Below are 21082 nucleotides of genomic sequence, written 5' to 3' on the forward strand. Positions count from 1 at the left end.
ATATCAACAGAGAAGGCCATCCCATACCCCTTTGCAGCAATGGAAGCAAATGCTGCCCAACAATACCAAATAAAGCCAGTAATGAAACCAACCAAAACCCCCAAGTCGAATGCACCCAATGCATCCATTACCCCGTATAAAACACCATCTGTTTGTCAACCTAGCTCAAATCCCGATCAGAAGGAATCACCAAGCTGCCCAGCCTTCCTATCTAGTGAGATGAGGTCAGCCTGGCCCTCCCTCCCAAGAAGAAACGAACCAGAATTACTACCAGGAATCAATCCCTTAACCAACAAACAGGATGCACTACCAAAAATGCAATCCCCAAATATATGCTTATTCATTCTAAACTGTAATGCAGTTCAGGCCATGAACATACATCAACTACAGAAAACAAAAATTATTGCAGAATTGGCAAAAATCTACATCCCAGATGATATGCTCATTCAAGCAAAAAAAGATCTTGCTTTACTTTTAACAAAGCTGAACATTGATACACAGTCATATGAAGAATAAATCAACAACACAACATTTATCAATACTCCAATGGAATGTAAGATCACTCACAGAAAATAAGCTAAATGAACTAATATCATTTATGAATAGTAATTCCATTAATATTGCTTGCCTCCAGAAAACTCATTTAACCCAAAATCAACAAATTAAGTCTCTGGGATATACTATCCTGAGAAAGGATAGATCTTCAGAGAGAAAAGGAGGTGGTGTAGCTTTATTAGTTAATAATAATATAAAATTTTGTGGCATCAATTTTCCAGATTTTGAAAATGATGTTGATGTAATTGGTATAAGTGTTTGGCTGAATAATTTAAAAACCTACATAATAAGCTTTTATAGCCCTAATGACCAAACTACAGATGCCAAGGTTTTCTTTAATTATATAAATAATTCTAATATGTTAAAAAATATCATTATTTGTGGTGATTTCAATCCCCACAGCCTTTTGTGGGGGAATAAACCAGCAAATAAAGCTCGTAAATTTATTGAGAATATGACTTCAAATAATAATGAATTAGCTGTTGCTACTCCTCCAAACCTGAATACATATTTCAACCCCGAAAGTGGCAAATTCTCCACAATTGACCTACGAATTGTGTCTTTAAATTTTTTGAACAAAATTTACATAAATAAAATTGATTGTCTATGTACAGACCACTTTGCTATAGTTTGCTCCCTTAATGAACCTACTGAAACTTCATCTCATACCTCCAAATATATCAACATTAAAGCAAATTGGTCTATTTTCCAAAATAAGCTAAATGATGAAATTACAAGTTTCACCCAAAGTTCATGCATTTCTAACACAACAGTTGACACACATGCTGAAGCGTTGACATCTTTACTAATAAATACAGCTAATCATGCTATCCCCAGGACAACACCTAAGAAAACATTCCCTAAACAAATTCCTAAAACATGGTGGACAAATGAGTGCCTAAATAAATGAAGGATAAAAAAGGCAGCTAGGACAGAATTCATAAAAAAACCAACACCTACTACATATTTAAAAAAAATACAAGCAGAATCTAATCTAAAAAGGACTATAATAGATGCTAAATATAAACACTGGAATAATTTTGCAAATAATCTCTCCAGAGAAACACATGAGCCAATTATACATAAAGTTATAAGCCACATATGTGGGAAAAAGACTTCCCCCAACCCACTCCAGTATGAACTTATACATAATAATACCCATTATGACAATGATAATGAAAAGGCTAACCTATTTGAAACTCTTTTTGTTAATAAGCTAACATCAAATAGTCGAAGCAAACTGTCCATAATTTCTATGAAACCTTGCTACCAACCATACCCAGGATCTGAGTATGTAACTAATCCATTTTCAATCCAGGAATTGAATAATGGAATACATAATATCAGGTCCAAAACTAGCAGCAGATATAACAATATACACCCTACATGGATAAAGAATCTCACACCTTCATACAAACAAGAACTGATAAATTGTTATAATTACGCTTGGGCATCTTCTAGGTTCCCCAATATATGGAAATGTTCGTCCCTCCTACCAATACTAAAGAAAAATAAACCAAAAGATAACCCTGTGTCTTATAGGCCCATAATGATTACACCTGTGATGGGGAAAATAATGGAGAAAATGATTTATCACAGACTCCTCTGGTTTGTTGAGAAAAATAACATGATCCCACACACTCAAACTGGATTCAGGAAATACCACTCCTCAACAGATGTTTTCATTTTGCTAACAAATGCAATAAATGAATCTTTCTCGAAAAATAATATCTTAGTGGCAGCTTTCCTAGATTTTGAAGGAGCATATGACAATGTGAACCACCAAATCCTTTTAAATAAACTTGCAAACATTGGAGTACCTCCTAAGCTAATATCCTTTATTAAATCCTTCATATAAGTGCGAAGTTTCATTGTTTGTGTTGGTTAAGCCTCTTCACCCCAAAAGACAATATCCAAAGGCCTAGCTCAGGGAGCAGTCCTCAGTTGCCTCCTATTTGCCCTATATCTCTGGGACATGAACCTACCCCACACGAATCTACAATATGCTGATGATCTGGTGCTATGGTCATCTGGCAACACCTTTCAGATAGCACAGTCAAATCTGCAAAAGTCACTTTTCCAGTTTGAAAAATTCTCTCAACATTCAGATTTACCCATTGCACCCACCAAGTCAAAAATAATCCAATTTCACCGGAAGAGAAACCATGTTAATGCAAAACTAACTCTAAATAAAACAACTATTCCAGAAGATAATAATATTAATTACCTAGGTCTCATGCTTGACCAAAAACTTAATTTCCATCTCCACATTTCAAACACAATAAAAAAATGTTATAGAAAAGCAAATATACTAAAAAGACTTCTTTCCACACCCTGGGGTTGTAAGGAGAAAACCTTACTCCAGTTTTATAAATCACATATAAGACCCCATATTGAATATGGGCTCATTGTCTATGGTGCTTGTGCAAAGACCCAGATGCAAAAAATTGAAACAACACAAAATGATATAATACGTCTCATATTTGGTCTTAGGAAACCCACAAGCACCAAGTTTCTGCTTATGGAGAGTGGATTAACAACAATAAGGGAGAGACGTAGCTTACTCTTGATAAAACATCTTACAAAAATTGAATCAAATAGCTCACACACATTACATAATTGGTTAAGAAATCCAGCCATGTATAGAGGTATTGCAGATGAGTATGCCAATATTCAAAAGAAGTTCCCTGTACCAGCAAAGTCTATTGCACCTACTTTCCCCCAATCCCCTCCATGAAATTGGTCATTTCCCATAATAAATACTGAATTTTCAAAATGGAATAAATATTTAACCCCCATTGCTTTTGTTCAGAAAAAAATTGCAGAACTTGATACAATTACCTATAAAAGTCACTTCCAAATATTTGTTGATGGGTCAAAAATGAATGAGAAGGATGCAAGTGGTGTTTTCCTTCCTCACCTGAAAATTACAATGGGCGAGAGATTATATAATAATTTATCTATAATGTCTGCTGAGTTAAATGCCATAATCATGGCATTAGAACACCTTAAGCAAAACCAATCTTTGATTGAAAATTCGAATAATATTATCCTCTATTCCGACTCTTTATCAAGCCTTGAGTTGCTGGCCTCAGCTCCTCAATATAAGTTGGACATTGACACTAATCATTGTCTCAGTATTATTGATAATCTTGCTTCAAGTGGCATAAAAACTTACTTTCAGTACATTCCTAGCCACTCTGGCATAAGTGGTAATCATCGGGTTGATGAAATAGCAAAAAATGCTTTAAATATTGACCAGCCAAGTGGGAGACCAGTCCCGATTAGAGATATTTACCAATGGAGGCTATCAGATATTAATTTTAATAAGATTAATCCTATCCTTTCCCTCTTTCCCAATAAGTATCTTTCTAAAATTTATCATACAATTTGTTCTGGAACAAATGGATTAGATTTCCTTGCATTCTCATATAAGCTTTCTAATTCAAGTGGTTCAATTCCCCTGTCCCCTCTTTGCAGGCATTGTAATATAAATAATGACACAATTGACCATTGCCTATTTGAATGTAATATGTTGACGTCTGCACAACATACCTTGCTTTGTAAACTGTTAAAATACTTCAAACACCATAAAATCTCACTATCAGCCAAGAGCCTAGCCAACTATACCTGCACACAGAGCATAAAATCAACATCTATCATCTTATATTTGAACTTCTAGAGTCGAAAGATCTACTGAAAGATATCTGAATATATATAATAAATATGAGTCAATCAAGCCAGTAGATCTGTAGCCCACAGAGTGAAGCAAAAGGAAAAGGGCTAAATAGTTTTACTGAAAAGCCGGCTTGCTGTTAAATAGAAGAAGAAGAAGAAGAAGAAGGGCAACAACAGCAACCGTACAAGAAAATCGAAATATATTTTCTTGATTATTATCGCTTCTAATCAGTAGTTGTACCAAACCTATCCTGCTCAAGTCATCCTCAGGGCTATACTGTGGTGTTTATCCTTCCCATAGTATAGTGCAGACGTTTTTATATAATATATTTTCCATTCTTTTTTTTTTTTTATATTTTTGTTTAAAGCTTTTTCCAATGGGAAATGTTCAGAAGTCCTCCAAAAAAAAAACGTCCCCCCAGATCCCAAATCAAATTCCATAGTGAAAGATACCCATCATGGCTGGTCAAGCACATTATCTGAAAGTTCTAATGATAGCTCCAATTCGGAGAATAGGACAATGATAACTGTAGGTCATAATGTAACCATAACTGATGATAATGGGTTTCAAGAGTTCCTCTCTAGAAGCTCTAAAAAAAGGAAAAAAATCTCCCCAATTAAAAGCATTTTCCCTCTCACTGCCCAAGATCTTTCCTCCAAAAACTTATAAATTTACCTTCAAATTACACCCACTACCCACTTTGAAATAAAATTGATAACTGCAATAAGAGTTGCAATTTTTAAATTGCTAAAATCAATGTTCTCTCTTAACATTAACCGTGATGGATCTCTGCTTATAGCTGTAGAAGATCAGAAATCAGCAGATACAATAATTAACCTTAAATCCATACTGAATATCCCAATTATTTCATCTAATTGGAACCCAAAACAATCACCAACAAAAATTGTAGTTTACAATGTTCCCCCAGAGATATCTACTCAGGAGTCAAAAGAAGGCCTCTCAGATAGGGCTGGAAACACAATCCCAGTTGAGGATGTTACCCAACTTGGAAAACCTAATTCTACTGGCCTAAAAACTAGTAGATCCTTCTTATTCACACTAAAGGATAAAATTGATATCCCAGAAAAATTATTCCTATTTGGGCAAATCAAACCACACAAGGAATACAAACCTAAGCCTATTCAGTGTCAGAAGTGTTTCAAACTGGGACACACGACAAACAAATGCAATGAAATTCTCCAAGAGTGTAGTAATTGTAAATCTTTCCATCCTAAAGAGCTGACAACTTGCAAAAACACCCAGCCTACATGCATCAATTGCAAAGGTCCACATGAATCTACAAATAAATCATTATGCCCTGCATACAAGAAAAGAGCTCTAACACTCCAAATATCAACAGAGAAGGCCATCCCATACCCCTTTGCAGCAATGGAAGCAAATGCTGCCCAACAATACCAAATAAAGACTGTAATGAAACCAACCAAAACCCCCAAGTCAAATGCCCCAAATGCATCAAGCACCCCATATAAAACAATATCTTCTAAGCCCCTTAGCTCAAATCCCTATCAGAAGGAATCACCAAGCCAGCAAGCCTCGTTTTCTGGTGAGATGAGGCCAGCCTGGCCCTCCCTCCCAAGAAGAAACAAACCAGAAACACTACCAGGAATCAATCCCTTAACCAACAAACAGGATGCACTACCAAAAATGCAATCCCCAAATATATGCTTATTCATTCTAAACTGTAATGCAGTTCAGGCCATGAACATACATCAACTACAGAAAATAAAAATTATTGCAGAATTGGCAAAAATATACATCCCAGATGATATGCTCATTCAAGCAAAAAAAGATCTTGCTTTACTTTTAACAAAGCTGAACATTGATACACAGTCATATGAAGAATAAATCAACAACACAACATTTATCAATACTCCAATGGAATGTAAGATCACTCACAGAAAATAAGCTAAATGAACTAATATCATTTATGAATAATAATTCCATTAATATTGCTTGCCTCTAGGAAACTCATTTAACCCAAAATCAACAAATTAAGTCTCTGGGATACACTATCCTGAGAAAGGATAGATCTTCAGAGAGAAAAGGAGGTGGTGTAGCTTTATTAGTTAATAATAATATAAAATTTTGTGGCATCAATTTTCCAGATTTTGAAAATGATGTTGATGTAATTGGTATAAGTGTTTGGCTGAATAATTTAAAAACCTACATAATAAGCTTTTATAACCCTAATGGCCAAACTTCAGATGCCAAGGATTTCTTTAATTATATAAATAATTCTAATATGTTAAAAAACATCATTATTTGTGGTGATTTCAATGCCCACAGCCTTTTGCGGGGGAATAAACCAGCAAATAAAGCTGGTAAATTTATTGAGCATATGATTTCAAATAATAATGAATTAGCTGTTGCTACCCCTCCAAACCTAAATACATATTTTAACCCCAAAAGTGCCAAATTCTCCACAATTGACCTACAAATTGTGTCTTTAAATTTTTTGAACAAAATTTACATAAATAAAATTGATAGTCTGTGTACAGACCACTTTGCTATAGTTTGCTCCCTAAATGAACCTGCTGAAACTTCTTCTCATACTTCCAAATATATCAACACTAAAGCACATTGGTCTATTTTCCAAAATAAGCTAAATGATGAAATTACAAGTTTCACCCAAAGTTCATGCATTTCTAACACAACAGTTGACACACATGCTGAAGCCTTGACATCTTTACTAATAAATACAGCTAATCATGCTATCCCCAGGACAACACCTAAGAAAACATTCCCTAAACAAATTCCTAAAGCATGGTGGACAAATGAGTGCCTAAATAAATGGAAGATAAAAAAGGCAGGTAGGACAGAATTCATAAAAAAACCAACACCTACTACATATTTAAAAAAATTACAAGCAGAATCTAATCTAAAAAGGACTATAATAGATGCTAAATATAAATACTGGAATAATTTTGCAAATAATCTCTCCAGAGAAACGCATGAGCCAATTATACATAAAGTCATAAGCCACATATGTGGGAAAAAGACTTCTCCCAACCCACTCCTGTATGAGCTTATACATAATAATACCCATTATGACAATGATATTGAAAAGGCTAACCTATTTGCAACTCTTTTTGTTAATAAGCTAACATCAAACAATCAAAGCAATCTGTCCACAATTCCTATGAACCCTAGTTACCAACCACGCCCAGGATCCGAGTACATAACTAATCCATTTTCAATCCAGGAATTGAATAATGCAATACATCATATTAGGTCCAAAACTAGCAGCAGCTATGACAATATACACCCTACATGGATAAAGAATCTCACACCTTCATACAAACAAGAACTGCTAAATTGTTATAATCACGCTTGGGCATCCTCTAGGTTCCCCAATATATGGAAATGTTCGTCCCTCCTACCAATCCTAAAGAAAAATAAACCAAAAGATAACCCTGAGTCTTATAGGCCCATAATGATTACACCTGTGATGGGGAAAATAATGGAGAAAATTATTTATCACAGACTCCTCTGGTTTGTTGAGAAAAATAACATGATCCCACACACTCAAACTGGATTCAGGAAATACCACTCCTCAACAGATGCTTTCATTTTGCTAACAAATGCAATAAATGAATCTTTCTCAAAAAATAATATCCTAGTGGCAGCTTTCCTTGATTTTGAAGGAGCATATGACAATGTGAACCACCAAATCCTTTTAAATAAACTTGCAAACCTTGGAGTACCTCCCAAGCTAGTATCCTTTATTAAATCCTTCATAGAAGTGCGAAGTTTCATTGTTTGTGTTGGTTCAGCCTCTTCACCCCAAAAGACAATATCCAAAGGCCTACCTCAGGGAGCAGTCCTCAGTTGCCTCCTATTTGCCCTATATCTCTGGGACATGAACCTACCCCACACGAATCTACAATATGCTGATGATCTGGTGCTATGGTCATCTGGCAACACCTTTCAGATAGCACAGTCAAATCTGCAAAAGTCACTTTTCCAGTTTGAAAAATTCTCTCAACATTCAGATTTACCCATTGCACCCACCAAGTCAAAAATAATCCAATTTCACAGGAAGCGAAACCATGTTAATGCAAAACTAACTCTAAATAAAACAACTATTCCAGAGGATAATAATATTAATTACCTAGGTCTCATGCTTGACCAAAAACTTAATTTCCACCTCCACATTTCAAACACAATAAAAAAATGTTATAGAAAAGCAAATATACTAAAAAGACTTCTTTCCACACCCTGGGGTTGTAAGGAGAAAACCTTACTCCAGTTTTATAAATCACATATAAGACCCCATATTGACTATGGGCTCATTGTCTATGGTGCATGTGCAAAGACCCAGATGCAAAAAATTGAAACAACACAAAATGATATAATACGTCTCATATTTGGTCTTAGGAAACCCACAAGCACCAAGTTTCTGCTTATGGAGAGTGGATTAACAACAATAAGGGAGAGACGTAGCTTTCTCTTGATAAAACATCTTACAAAAATTGAATCAAATAGCTCACACACATTACATAATTGGTTAAGAAATCCAGCCATGTATAGAGGTATTGCAGATGAGTATGCCAATATTCAAAAGAAGTTCCCTGTACCAGCAAAGTCTATTGCACCTACTTTCCCCCAATCCCCTCCATGGAATTGGTCATTTCCCATAATAAATACTGAATTTTCAAAATGTAATAAAGATTTAAGCCCCATTGCTTTTGTTCAGAAAAAATTTGCAGAACTTAATACAATTACCTATAAAAATCACTTCCAAATATTTGTTGATGGGTCAAAAATGAATGAGAAGGTTGCAAGTGGTGTTTTCCTTCCTCACCTGAAAATTGCAATGGGTGAGAGACTATTTAATAATTTATCTATAATGTCTGCTGAGTTAAATGCTATAATCATGGGATTAGAACACCTTAACCAAAACCAATCTTTTATTGAAAATTCGAAGAATATTATCATCTATTCCGACTCTTTATCAAGCCTTAAGCTGCTGGCCTCAGCTCCTCAATATAAGTTGGACATTGACACTTATCATTGTCTCAGTATTATTGATAATCTTGCTTCAAGTGGCATAAAAACTTACTTTCAGTACATTCCTAGCCACTCTGGCATAAGTGGTAATCATCAGGTTGATGAAATAGCAAAAAATGCTATAAATATTGACCAGCCAAGTGGGAGACCAATCCCAATTAGAGATATTTACCGATGGAGGCTATCAGATATTAATTTTAATAAGATTAATCCTATCCTTTCCCCCTTTCCCAATAAGTATCTTTCTAAAATTTATCATAGAATTCGTTCTGGAACAAATGGACTAAATTTCCTTGCATTCTCATATAAGCTTTCTAATTCAAGTGGTTCAATTCCCCTGTCCCCTCTTTGCAGGCATTGTAATATGAATAATGAAACAATTGACCATTGCCTATTTGAATGTAATATGCTGACGTCTGCACAACATACCTTGCTTTCTAAACTGTTAAAATACTTCAAACACCACAAAATCCCACTATCAGCCAAGAGCCTAGCCAACTATACCTGCACACAGAGTATAGAAATCGACATCTATCATCTTATATTTGAACTCCTAGAGTCGAAAGATCTGCTGAAAGATATCTGAATATATCTAATAAATATGAGGCAATCAAGCCAGTAGCTCTGTAGCCCACAGAGTGAAGCAAAAGGAAAAGGGCTAAATAGTGTTACTGAAAAGCCCGCCTGCTGTAAAATAGAAGAAGAAGAAGGAGAAGGATGAAATATACTTTACTCTAGCATTAAATGAGCTTGGAACCTTTTTATGTTATCCAAAATCCTTCCACTGACAAATATATAGAGGTTGGCCAGTTTTAAATGAAACATGCTAAACAGTTAAAAATAGTAGGTCTACTAGGATATGGTAAAATTCTACTTTAGTTACTTTTGGCTATCTTGGAAAGGGGCTGGGTTAGGAAAATGAAACTTTCAGGGATGGATGTACATGCTAAGGTTTGTCCCGGGAAGGTACTTTGAAGTACCTACCTCCACTCATTCCCCCCTCTCTATATAATGGTAAATTACTGCACATTACTAGTTGTTTTTAACTCATATTTCATCCTATATTACTATCATAAATATAAATCACTGCTTACCTTACACAACTTCTGCTTTTAACCTTGTTCATTAAAATATATTCCAAAATCCTATTTAAATCCTAAGCCATTTAATTTTCAACCCATGCAGACTTTCTTTATGGTATATGAAACCAGGTTTGTTGTGATGTCACACTTTCCTTATCAGAAACCCTTACCCTTAAGGGTAGCAGGCATATGCCAAACAACTCTGTTGATAAGTCCATTTAAACTGTATTTACTAGTGAAAGGATTTGAAAACATCAGAATCGACTTCAGAGGACACGTTATATCATGGGAAGATGTTTTTGAAATCCCCTTCCCCCCAAACTCAAAAATTTCCAAAATTCTACTTTAGAAGCTTTTTAAATATTTCTAAAGCACTAATAGATAGAGCACTACAAATATCAGAATCAACTTCAGAGGACAAATTATGTTACGGGAAGATGTTTTTGGAATCCCCCTTCCCCCCAAACTCAAAAATTTCCAAAATTTTACTTTAGAAGCTTTTTTAAATATTTCTAAAGCACTAATAGATAGAGCGCTACAAGTTTCAGAATCGACTTCAGAGGACATGTTATATCACGGGAAGGGGGATTTTAAAACCCTCTTCCCGTGATATAACGTGTCCTCTGAAGTCGATTCTGAAACTTGTAGCGCTCTATCTATTAGTGCTTTAGAAATATTTAAAAAAGCTTCTAAAGTAAAATTTTGGAAATTTTTGAGTTTGGGGGAAGGGGATTTTAAAACCTCTTCCCGTGATATAACGTGTCCTCTGAAGTCGATTCTGATGTTTTTAGCACTCTATCTATTAATGCTTTAGAAATATTTAAAAAGCTTCTAAAGTATAATTTTGGAAAATTTTGAGTTTGGGGGGAAGGGGGATTCAAAAAACATCTTCCCGTAACATAAGTTGTCCTCTGAAGTTGTTTCTGATCTTTGTAGTGCTCTATCTATTAGTGCTTTAGAAACATTTAAAAAGTTTCTAAAGTAGAATTTCGGAAAATTTTGAGTTTGGGGGGAAGGGTGGTTTTAAAAACCTCTTCCCGTGATATAACGTGTCCTCTGAAGTCGATTCTTATGTTTTTAGCACTATATCTATTAATGCTTTAGAAATATTAAAAAAGCTTCTAAATTATAATTTTGGAAATTTTTGAGTTTGGGGGGAAGGGGGAGTCCAAAAACAGCTTCCCGTAACATAATTTGTCCTCTGAAGTTGATTCTGATATTTGTAGTGCTCTATCTATTAGTGTTTTAGAAACATTTAAAAAGCTTCTAAAGTAGAATTTTGGAAAATTTTGAGTTTGGGGGGAAGGGGGATTTCAAAAACATCTTCCAGTGATATAACGTGTCCTCTGAAGTCAATTCTGATGTTTTCAAATCCTTTCCCTAATTAATACAGTTTAAATGGTCTTATCAACAGAGTTGTTTGGCATGTGCCTGCTACCCTTAAGGGTAAGGGTTTCTGATAAGGAAAGTGTGACATCACAACAAACCTGGTTTCATAAACCATAAAGAAAGTCGGCATGGGTTGAAAATTAAATGGCTTAGGATTTAAATAGGATTTTGGAATATATTTTAATGAACAAGGTTAAAAGCAGAAGTTGTGCAAGGTAAGCAGTGATTTATATTTATCATAGTAATAAAGGATGAAATATGAGTGAAAAAAAACTAGTAATGTGCAGTAATTTACCAGTATATAGAGGGGGGGATGAGTGGAGGCAGGGACTTCAAAGTACCTTCCCGGGACAAACCTTAGCATGTACATCCATCCCTGAAAGTTTCATTTTCCTAACCCAACCCCTTTCCAAGATAGCCAAAAGTAACTAAAGTAGAATTTTACCGAGAGCTTTAACCCTTTTAGTTTTGTATTTTATTAGAGAGGATGAAAATTGGGTACATTTTTTGCAATTCATATTATTGACTTACAAATAAACATACCACTTCATGCCTTTTTGTTTTGCTCTTTTGAAATATAGTAGGCTAATCATTTTTGTCAGGGTAAAATTCTGCTTTAGCTACTTTTGCCCATCTTGGAAAGGGGTTAGGTTAGGAAAATGAAACTTTTAGTGATAGGTTTACAGGCTAAAGTAGACTATGTCCTGGGAAGGTATTTTGAAGTACCTACCTCCACTCCTTCTCCCTCTAGAGGATCCTGACCTTTGATTACTTTGAAATCTGTGTGTTATAAAAGTGAAACTTTGCAAAATAGATTTTCTGCTTAAATGAAGTAGCCTACAACAAAACTTTTCTCAGCTTCACAACTTTGCTCAATCTTAATTTAGCCTATAAGGTTTTAAACATTTGCAAAAACATTTCCTAAATTTTGAAAACAAGGCATTAATATGGCTTAAAATTCTATTCAAATAACAGGAATTGTATTTTCAGAACTAAAGCCTGAGAAAAAGAACTGATAACTGAAAATTAAGGTAAAATGTTGTTTTGTCAAAATTTCAATAAGTATTGACCTGTCATGTAGGCAAATTTCAGGACCCTCTAGAGAGAGAAGGACTGGAGGTAGGTACTTCAAAATACCTTTTTGGGACATACTTTGGCCTGTAGACCCATCCCTGAAAGTTTCATTTTCCTAACCTAACCCCTTTCCAAGATAGCCAAAAGTAGCTGAAGTAGAATTATACTGGTAATATCCCACCTTTATTGTACTTCTATAGTAGTAAATAGTACCTTTATGGTGCCAACTTGCTTGTTTTTTAGTTTTTACTGTAATTTTTACTTGATTTGGTAAAATTTGCTCCAACTTTGTCCCCCCCCCCCTCAGGAATTTGTCAATATTAAACCACTGGATGATACATTATTTTTTTCAGAATTTTTACATCTTTTGTTGTGTCCTATCTTGAATGTAGAGTGTGAAATTTTACCAAAGCAGTTTCTGGCTTCCTCCAGGCATAATAGTACCTTACATTTGGTGCAACTGAAGAGAGTTTTCATGATGCATGAGACATTTTTGCATTTGTTTTGAAGTTTGTTATTTTAAGACCAATAGGCAAAAGAATCATGTTTTACAGCAGAGCATAGTCTTTGGAATTTTGCCTTCCTCTTTTGGCTCAACACTAGAGGGGCCATCAATTTCATCTTCCTTGTTGTTGGTCAAGGGGACCAATTGTGGCCTCCCTTGTCTCATGGGTGTCATCTCTTTGCTCCTAATAAGATACTTAGCCCCCTCCAGACAGAAAGCCAGGGAATCTTAGACATAGAGTTCTTGGAATTTGGGCCTTTTGAAATTTGGTCAGTTTGAGCCAGCTATTCACTACCCCCAATCAGGTGGAACAAAAACTGCAGTGTCTACTTCCTGGAGCAAATGGAGACTTGATAATACAAAACAATTTGGTTGAGTCTATAACTCTGCCCACAGACCAGTTGTACACTACAATAGCTTCTGGTTGCTTTACCAGTACTTCAAGCCTAGTTTTATTGCACCATTTCTTCACATCTCCACTTCTTATCATGTGTGAGGGAATAATGACTGACCAGCAGTAGAATACAAGCTGCAGTATCCACTTTCTGCAGCAAATGAAGACTTGATAATACAAAAGAATTTGGTTCAGTTTATTGGCTGTCCATAGACCAGTTATACGCTGCAATAACTTCTGGTTGCATAACCAGTACTTCAGCCTAGTTTTTTTTGCACTATTTCTTCACTTCTCAACTTCCTATCATGATTGAGGCAGCAATGACTCACCAGCAGTCCATCCACTTCACTAGACACAAGTTGCAACTTACTTCATGGGAAGATCTCTGTTCTTGAGGGCTGTGTTAGAGTCAAGTTTTGCACCATGTACCATATTTGTTCTTACAGTACTGATACTGTAAAACCTCTTCTTGTAGCAGAGTAGTATTGATCATAATAATGTTTCCCTGTCTGATGCTGACATTTCTCTTGTTTCTTCTGCAGCAACTTGCTCACCTGCTGTTACTTCTTTATTGTTTCATAGTGCTGTATCTAACATCCTTACCAGTCCTTTGGATTTTGCTTGCTCTAGTCCTGTATCCTCTCAGATTCCTATCTCACAAGGAATGAGGTTCCTTACCTACAATGTTGATAGCCTCCCTAATAAGCTTTCTGAACTCTCCTTTCATATGATATCAGAAGAAGTGGATGTTGCAGCAATTACAGAAGTTTCACCAAAAAACACCTTGTCAGTCTTATCTCCTGATGCCCTAGTGCTCCCTGTGTTTTGGACTCTGAATCTTATTCAGAGTCCATGTTGTCTCATGTGATATATATTTTTTCCCGCTATGATCTTGTCCTTTTGGGGGACTTTAAACTTCCTGAAATCCAATGGATTGATGGATCTGGTTTTTGTAATAGAGATTCTTTTATTTTGTCTGCCCTCTCTGATAAGTCTCTCTGTCAAACAATCTAACAACTAACTTGATTCAGTGAAGGTCAAATCTCCAACATTCTTGACCTGGTTATTCTCAGTAACCCTGACCTTCTTATTAAGAATGTAATAACCACACCTATTGGTAGTAGCAACCATGTAGTAATTATTTCAGAGTTATGTCTGCCTACCAAACAACCTTCTTCTAAGCAACCAAAATATCTAAACTACAAACTAGTCTCTGAAAAACTTGCCAATCTCAAGTGGAAATAGCTTATTACTGATGATATTGATGAGAGTTGGTCAAATGTAAGAACTGAAATTCTGCATGTTGAAAAGTCTTGCACCAGAATTTTTCTGGCAAAACAGGCAGAAAGTTTACCTTTTTACCTACTAAAGGAAGCAAGCTAATCAACAGAAAACACCAAGCATGGAATTGTTATAGAAAAAATAAAACCACAGAAAATTATCAAGTCTTCACAATCAAACAACCAACCAAGTAAAGGAGTTGAAGAGAAGATTTGAGAAAAAATTGGCTGAACCCTAAATCTTTCTAGTATTATGCCACTCAAAAAAGTAGCAGCAGATGCACAGTCTCAGATATCTTGCACAGTAGTCTATCAGTTGCTGATCCTGAGCTAAAAGTAAAAAGTTTCAACCAATATTTCTCATCTGTTTTTTCCTCCAATTCCAGTATTGTTTATCCCACACCTCCTTTATATGATGTATCACATAAGATGGAACCAATTCTGATTATTGATACATTGGTTCTAAAGGAACTTACATCCCTCAAACTGAATAAATCTGCTAATCCAGATACCATTCACCCATGTAACCCACATGAATGTCATACAGTTTTGTGTCAACCTTTTTCCCAGCTGTTCAAGTTATCATTAAATCTTTCCAGACTACCTCTGGATTGGAGAACTGCACATATCATTTCTATCAGAGGCAACATTATAGCCTATGGTAAAGGCCATAGAGCTCCAATGTTTTACTATTATTATTATTTATTTATTTTTCCCAGAGGCACTTCATATGGAAGGGGTTGTCATAAAAACTTCAAAGGGGGCTCATTTGATTGGAAATCAAGAGTCCTAGTGCCCTTTTTAAGTGTCAAAAGTGATTCAAAGGCAACAAACACCCCTTCCATGCCCACCATTTCCCCAAGCACATCCAATCAAAATTTTGAGAGAGCCATTTTGTTCTACATAGTTGATTTCCAGATAGAAATTATGTTTTTGAGGAGGACAGTCCCCCTACAGCCCTCAGGGCAAGGGTTGTAAGTTATGCCCTGGGGGCATATAAGGTTTTTATTACCTTAAATCGTACTTGCTAGCGATAGGACGAATCCTGTGTCCACCAGCTTCAGTGATGATAGTTAATCATCATCTGTGGCATCCCAAATGGCGCACCACGGTTTGTTGAGCCTCTTCCTATCCACTGATGACTTGAACATATACACATTAGTAGAGGTTACTGTTTTTTCGCTAAGGGAATTCCACAAACTGACAAGTCTATTTGAGAATAGCTTGTTCCTTAGTCTGGTGTTGGCTTGTTTCCGGACAAGTTTTTGAGAATGATCACGAGTTCTATTTGAATTGTCCGGTTGGAAAAGGCCAGGAATGGTATCCTCAGCATTTAGAAGCTTGTATGCTGTTATCACATCGCCTCGTTTGCAACGATATGTTAGAGATGGTATTCTAAGATTACGGAGACGGGATGGATAAGGGACATCATAGAGGTCTCTAATACATTTCGTTGCCCTCCTCTGGACTGATTCTAGAGCTGCTTGGTCTGTCTTATTGATTGGGCATGCAATACACATTCCAAACTCTAGCCTTGGTCAAACTAGACTCTTGTATAGCTTGGTCATAACAGTTGGAGATCTGCTAGTGAACGTTCTTTTGATTAAGCCAAGAGTCTGATTAGCCTTTGCAATAGTCGCTTGTGCATGAATATGAAATTTCAATTTGTCGTCTACCAGGAAACCAAGATCTCTCTCCATGTGGCTGCTGGAAATGGCATTTTGGGACCCATCCCTACAATTCATATGGTACTGAGTGTGTGGGTTTTTCTTACCAAGGTGGAGAATCTTGCATTTTGATGTATTGAATTCAAGCCTCCAAATATTAGTCCAGTGAGTGAATGTTTCAAGGTCCAGTTGGATCGACTTAATATTCTGTGCTGTGTCTGCACGACCAATAAGTTTCGAGTCATCAGCGTAGAGGCTTACTTTGTTGATTAGGATTTTTGGCACGTCATTTATATATATATATTAAATAAAGTCGGACCCAAAACTGTGCCCTGGGGGACACCACTTCCAACAGCGGCCACCCTGGAGAAAAGCTTTGTCATAGAAACTTCAAAAAGGGCTCATTTGATTGGAAATTCAAAGGGCTAGTGCTCTTTTTAATAGTTGAAAGTGGTTGGAGGGCAACTAGCTCCCCTCTCATGCCCACCTTTCCCCCAAACACATCCAATCAAAATCTTTAGATAGGCATTTTGTTCAACATGGTTGAAAATTCTGGAAATTAGGTCTTTGAGGATGACACCCCCCCCCCTCAGCCCTCAGAGTTGTAAGTTATGCTCTGGGAGTATATAAGGTTTCTATAGAAAGCATTGTAATAGAAACTTCAAAAAGGACTCATTCAATTGGAAATTTAAATGGCTAGTGCCCTTTTTAATAGTTAAAATTGATAGGAAGGCAACTAACACCCCTTCCTCTCCCATGATTTCCCCAAACACCTCCGATCAAAATTTTGAGATAACCATTTTGTTCAAATTAAATGAAAGTTCTGGAAATTATATCTTTGAGCATGACACTCCCCCCCCAAGGTCTTCAGGGCAAGGGTTATAAGTTATGCCCTGGGGGTATATATGGTTCTTATGGAAGGAATGTTTTTATAAACTTCGGAGAGAGCTCATTTGATTGGAAATTGAGGGTAACCAGCCCCCCCCCCTCCATGTCCTTTTTTCCCAAATGCATCCAATAAAAATTTTGAGCTGACTATTTTGTTGAAAAATAGTTCAAAGATCATATAACAAAAACTCTAGTGTCAACACAACCTCCAGGGCCCCAGGGCAGTCATTGTAAGTTATGTCCTGGGGGCATTTATGGTTCTTATGGAAGGGATGCTTGTATAAACATCAAAGAGGGCTCATTTGGTTGGAAATTGAAACTTTTAGTTAACTTTTTAAGAGTAAAAATAGAATGGAGGGCACCTAGCCCCCCCCCCTCCACGCCCTTTTTTCTCAAACCCATCTGATAAGAACTTTGAGATAACCATTTAAAAAAAAATAGTTCAAAGATCATATAACAAAAACTCCGGGGTCAACACAGCCCCCCAGGGCCTGAAGGCAGTTGTTGTAAGTTATGCCCTAAGGGCATGTATGGTTCTTATGAAAGGGATGTTCATATAAACTTCATAGAGGGCTCATTTGATTGGAAGTTGAAAGTTCTAGTTCAGTTTTTGAGAGTCAAAAGAGATTGGGGGGCAACTAGCCCCCCACACCCCTTGTTTCCTACATGCATCTTATAAAATTTTTTAGATATCCATTAAGTTAAAAATTGTTTAAAAGTCAGATAACAAAACTCAGGTGTCAACACAGCCCCCCAGGGCCCAAGGTTAGGTGTTGTAAATTGTGCTGTGGGGCATATATGGTTCTTATGAAAGGGATACTCGTATACACTTCAGAGAGGGCTCATTTGATTGGAAACTTAAAGTTCGAGTTCAGTTTTTAACAGTTAAAAGAGATTATAGGGCAGCTAGCCCCCCCCCCACGCCTTCTTTTTCCAAACCCCTCTGATGAAAGTTTTGAGGTAGACATTTTGTTAAAAAAGAATAGTTCAAAGGTTGGATAAAAAGGGATGCTTGTATAAACTTCATGGAGGGCTCATTTGATTGGAAGTTGAAAGTTCTATTTCACTTTTTAAGAGTCTAGAGATTTAAGGGCAATTAGCACCCCCCATGCCCTTTTTTCCCCAAACCCATCCACTACAAATTTTGAGATAGCCAGATTTTTAAAAATTGTTCAAAAATTAGATAACAAAAATTCCAGTGTCAACACAACCCCCTAGGGCCCAGGGGGTAGGTGTTGTAAGTGTTGTACTGGGGACATGTATGTTTCTTATGAAAGGGATACTTGTATAAACTTCAGAGAGGGCTCGTTTGATTGGAAATTGAAAGTTTTAGTTTACTTTTTAAGAGTCAAAAGATATCCAAGGGCACCTTGCCCCTCCCCCATTACACACCATTTTTTCCCCAAGCCTATCCAATAGAATTTTTAAAGTAGCCATTTTATTAAAAATAATTCAAAGGTCAGACAAGAAAACTGTGTCAACACAACCCTCCATGGCCTGGAGGCAGGCATTGTAAGTAATGCTCTGGGGGCATATATTGTTTTTATGGAAGGGATACTTTTATAAACTTTGGAGAGGGTTCATTTGATTGGAAATTGAAAGTTCTTGTACACTTTTTAAGAGTCAAAAGAAATGGGGGGGCAACTAGCCCCCCCCCTACATGCTCTAAATGCATCAGATAAAAATTTGAGGTAGACATTTTGTTAAAAACAGTTCAAAGTTTGGATAACAAAACACTGGTGTCAACCCCCCCCCCAGGGGACCGAGGGTAGGCACTGTAAGTTATGCCCTCGGGGTATATCTGGCTGTTATGGAAGGGATGCTCGTATAAACTTCAAAGAGGGCTCATTTTATTGGAAATTGAAAGTTTTAATTCACTTTTGAGAGTAAAAAGTGATCAGAGGGCAGCTAGCCTCCCCCCACAATCCATTCATTTTTTTCCCAGAGGCACTTCATATAGAAGGGGTCATTGTATAAACTTCAAAGGGGGCTCATTTCAAAGGGAGCAAACTTTTTAACTTTGATATTGTTACTTTGATACCAGTTTTGATACTTTGATGAAGATTGGATTTTTTAAAAGTTTGATTTTGAAATAAAGAATTTTTAAAAACTTGAAACTTTTTGCAATCAAAAACAATCAAAAATTTGTTAAAAAATTTTTTTCCGAAAAATACGTTTTTCAAAGAAAAGTAAAGGCATTTTTACAATGAGGCCCGGCAGATACAAATGTCTGATAAAATTTAAACTCAAAATGACCAGAAATTACTATTAAAGAATAGATGAAACCCTAAACAAACAGAAATTGAATAGACAATCATAGGAAAAAACATACAACAAGTAATAATATATATGAATAAATAGATCTTAAAGTAAGTGATGCTTCGATTGAATATGAACAAAAACAAATATTTTGATTTTGAAGTATAAATGAAACTTAAAATGAACAGAAATTAAATAAACAATCAATGCAAACAAACACACAATAGAAATTAATGTAAGTGAATAAATAAATTTTAAAACAAGTGAAACTTAAATTGAACATGAAAATCAAGCTTGAAACAAAAAAAATCACTACAAACAAGAGTTTGGGTATTGCCTCCTTCCCTCACTGTAAAAGTCTAAAACCTACTGCATCATTGGTGCTTTATTGAAAACTATATGCGCCTTGAACAGTCTTGGAAAGTATAAACAACATCAAATTGAATATTTGATATATAATGATATTAGTTGTTAAAAGATCCATCAGTTCAATAATTTATTTTACTCTAATTTTATTTTTATTTCCAATGCTGAAAGAACTGGAAAAGAAAATATTTGTAATATAATTTGTTTTCAGTGAAGCGCCAATGATGCAGTAGGCTTTTGGTTTTTATTTACAGTTAAGGAAAGGGACAGTATCCAAATTCTTGTTTGTAGTGAAACTACATTTATCTTGAATAACTTTAGAAAGAACTAATAAATTAAACTGAATATTTGATGTATAATGATATTAATTACTGGAAGCTCATCAGTTTAAAATTTTACTATAATTTTAATGTTTATTTTCAATATTAAGTACAAAAAAAAATATTTAATAAAATTGGTTTTAAGTAAAGTGCCAATGATGCATTAGGTTTTAGACTTGTACAGTGAGAGAAGGAAGTGATACCCAAACTCTTGTTTGTAGTGATTTTTGTTATTGTATGTTTGTTTGCATTGATTGTTTATTTAGTTTCTGTGCTTGATTTTCATATTCAGTCTAAGCATTACTTGCTTTAAGATCTATTTATTCAATATATTATTACTTGTTGTATGTTTTTTCCTATGATTGTTTATTTAATTTCTGTTTGTTTTGGGTTTCATTTATTCTTTAATAGTAATTTCTGGTCATTTTGAGTTTGAATTTTTACAGGTATTTGTATCTGCTGAGCTTAAGTTTAAAATGGCCTTTAGTTTTCTTTGAAAACTTATTTTTTGGAAAGTTTTTTTTAAATTAATATTCAAAATAGATAAAAAGGACCTTGCTGAAAATTATTGGCCCATTAGCATGACATCAGCA

General features: G+C 35.6%; 1 protein-coding gene across 1 annotated transcript in view; it reads left to right on the top strand.

The window, feature by feature from the left end:
- Neurochondrin (neurochondrin) overlaps positions 1 to 21082 on the top strand; it is a 54504-nt gene that overhangs the window by 12749 nt on the left and 20673 nt on the right. The gene's annotated exons all lie outside the window — the stretch shown is intronic.

This window comes from Artemia sp. Qi Xiang Cuo, chromosome 5, assembly GCF_049724085.1.
Source record: "Artemia sp. Qi Xiang Cuo chromosome 5, ASM4972408v1, whole genome shotgun sequence".
NCBI classification, from domain to species: Eukaryota; Metazoa; Arthropoda; class Branchiopoda; order Anostraca; family Artemiidae; genus Artemia; species Artemia sp. Qi Xiang Cuo.